We start from the raw sequence: 3,680 nt of genomic DNA on the forward strand, positions 1-3,680 counted from the left end.
GTTCTGTGGACCACCAAAGAGCAAGGATGCACTGCTCTGACCGGTTTTTGTAATTTCCTAAAACCACACATTCATTTTACTAAACGGACAGCCCCCAATAACTGTCAGCTAAACCAGTGCAATCCTATATAGGTTATTATCTCGAGCCCCCAAAGTTCTTCCCCTTTTCTGAGCCAGTTCCCTTCTTTAAGCCGGTTTTATGGCATGTGGGCTAGATGTCAGGGACACACCCTATTGGATCCTTGAAATGCATTTCTTTGATCCCCTGCCACCTGCACCTGCCTTTAAGCCTTTTTCCAAAACCTCTCACAACGGAACCATTGTTCCTCCTCCATCTACCAACAAGGCCAAGATAGCGATGGTAGAAGTTAAAGACTTAAAACAAACTTTGGCAACTGAGACAGGATACCAAGATGTAAATGCCTGGTTGGAATGTATCAAATATTCCATCCACACATTAAACAAAAGCAATTGTTATGCTTGTGCACATAGCAGGCCAGAGGCCCAGATTGTCCCCTTTCCACTAAGGTGGTCCTCCACTCGACTGGGCATGGGCTGCATGGTAGCTCTTTTCCAGGATTCTACAGCCTGGGGTAACAAGTCGTGCCAAGCTCTCTCTCTACTATATCACGAAGTCTGACACCCTGTGGGTCAGCCCCCAAGGGCCATTCAGCTTCCATCTCCCAACACTAAGTTCACTTCGTGTGTCTCACAACAGGAAGGAAACTTAGCATTCCTTGGAGACCTGAAGGGATGCAGTGAGCTTAAGAATTTTTAAGAACTTACTAATCAGTCAGCCCTTGTTCGTCCCTGAGTGGATGTGTGGTGGTATTGTGGTGGACCTTTACTAGACACTCTGCTGAATAACTGGAGTGACACTTGTGCTTTAGTCCAGTTGGCTATCCCTTTCACCCTGGCATTTTATCAACCAGAGGAAGGAAAAACAAGACATCATAAAGCGAGAGAAGCCCCTTATGGGTCTTTCGACTCTCACGTCTATTTAAATGCAATTGGAGTCCCACAGGGAATACCAGATCAATTTAAAGCCCGAAATCAAATAGCTGCAGGATTTGAGTCAATATTTTGGTGGGTGACAATTAATAAAAATGTAGATTGGATAAACGACATCTATTACAACCAACAATGATGTATTAACTACACTAGAGATGCTGTTAAAGGAATAGCTGAGCAATTAGGGGCTATTAGCCAGATGGCTTGGGAAAATAGGATAGCCTTAGACATGATATTAGCAGAAAGAAGAAGAGTTTGTGTCATGATTAAAACTCAATGTTGCACCTTCATCCCAAACAACGCCACCCCTAATGGAAGTATAACAAAGGCATTGCGAGGTCTGACTGCTCTACCCAATGAGTTAGCCAGCAACTCAGGGGTAAATGATCCCTTTACAGGATGGCTAGAAAAGTGGTTCGGTAAATGGAAAGGAATAATAGCCCCAATTCTTACCTCCCTCATAGTCATAATAGGTGTACTTATTCTTGTCAGGTGCTATGTCATACCATGCATCTGTGGGTTGGTGCAGAGGCTCATAGAAACGGTACTTACTAAAACCTCCCTTAACTATCCTCCACCTCATCCAGAAAAGCTTCTTCTTTTGGAAAATCAAGCAGAACAACTAAATCAAGACATGCTAAATAAGTTTGAAGAGAAAGCTGTAAGAAAAATGCAAGAGGAGGAAGTTGTTAAATATGAATTCTAAATTTCTCTTCAAAGAATTAATATGTCAGTATGTTCCATTCTTTGCCTTCTACTTTTAAACGTAGCTTCCTAGTAAAGCAACATTTTCTGATTACCTACTCCAACCTGACTCATTCTCCACCTTGACTCATTCTGATTACGTACTCCATCTTGACTCATTCCAATTCATTCTTCACCCTGACTCATTTCATAACCATTTTTCCGCCATCACTGTCTTTAAATTAGTCCATCGGAATTAGTTTAGCCTTTGCAGTCTAACCCTAGCCAATAAGGCAACGACAGAGCAGTGGGGACCACGTGCGTCAGGAATAAGAACCCCTTTCCCTCCCTCGTCCAAGTGTGCACTCACCATTGCTCCATCTGTAAGGGTGCATCCTTCTATAGAAGTACCTTGCCTTGCTGAGAATTAAAAAGAAAATTTTATATTCGACTGCTATTTCTTTTGCGGCATGGAAACTTTATTTATAACAAGATCTTCTGTATCTAATTACTAACTCTTTTTGTTCTCCATTGTTTGGCTTCCCAGTAATCAATAATCATGCTCACTTTGCTTAATTGAAGATTAACATGATCAAAAAGACGGTCTGTTCCTTGTAGAAATTTCCGGTTGTGTAAGATGGTCATTCTCATGACCGTCTGGCTAATCATTTCCCATTGTGTACTCCTGGAGTTGGAATTATTTGCGATTCCTAACGACAAAACTGTATCTTCTTTCTTGTGTTTGTCCTTACTGCCTTTCAGCATATTCCAATATGCCAAGAATTTTAATCTCCTACCTCACCCCAAATTGCTGTTGATCATAATCAGGCAATGTCTCTCTCTCTCTGTTTACTATCTAGTTACTTTACATACATATGAAATGAGTCATGGGCAATACTGTGGAATGGAAATCATTACTGAGTGGTCCTCTTCCCCCAAGTCATTTATGCCACCACTTCATAGTGGTTCCATTTCCAATATATTTTGCCACTTTGCTGCTGAGAATGTGTCTTACTAGGTTAGCATCTATAGTGGTTAAAAAAACTCCCATAACAATAATTGTGTGAATCACAGAATTACCAATGACCCCTTATCAATAGCATTCCTGTTAATTAAATTGAGATGGGGAGAGATACAAACAACTCCGAACCTCACTCATAGTCCCCCACCAAAGCTAAGTATTATGGCTTCTCTCTCTGACTAGATAGAGGCAGAGTTTATTGCAAAGCCACAAGTGTCCTCCTTTGGATTCCCCCAAATAGTGTTTCAGTGAATTCCTCTAGCTTGAATTGCTCCTATTTGCTGGGGGAGTTAGGCAGTCCATATCCGATGGATTTACTATGCCGACAATTACGTGGCCTTTCCACAGCCTTTTATTTGGCAGGTACCACATATGAAGCTTAGAAGATACAGTGGGCAACAGGCCAAATGGAGTCCCTTTCCTCAGAGTGCATGGCCTGGCAAAAATCCTTGAATTCAGTATCAACTTCCCTTCAAAGGCAAGGCTCTGCACCCTCCCCACGGATGCCTAATCCTGAAACCATTTTGTTTTAGGTTTAATTAGAAAGCTTTGTCTCAAGAGCACTTTTGTTTGTTCTGTTTTTTTTAAGTCAAGGTAGTTTTGAATGAAGGAGACAATATTTGAGTATTTACAAATCGGGTATTTAGAATATTTACACATATACAAGTTCTGGGTGAAGTATTCTGCTCCAATTTGCAATCTAGGCACACTTTGCTAGAAAACGTTAAGACTGAATTCAAATCAAGTACAGTATTTCAGAAATCTTTCAGGTGAAGCCTAGTTCTGGTTGCTAGGCAACCTGACAGACTCCCAAGCTGGGACCACCTCGCCTCCCACATTTGACCATCTCTCCAGCGGTGGGACGCGGAGTACCCATTGGCCCGCATCTCCTCTCACTTAGTCCCAATTGGTCGGAGAACCTCTCACTCCGCTCCCGTTGGCTCTCGCCGTATCTCGCAGCTCC

Source organism: Pan troglodytes, chromosome 4 (genome assembly GCF_028858775.2).
Source record: "Pan troglodytes isolate AG18354 chromosome 4, NHGRI_mPanTro3-v2.0_pri, whole genome shotgun sequence".
NCBI classification, from domain to species: domain Eukaryota; kingdom Metazoa; phylum Chordata; class Mammalia; order Primates; family Hominidae; genus Pan; species Pan troglodytes.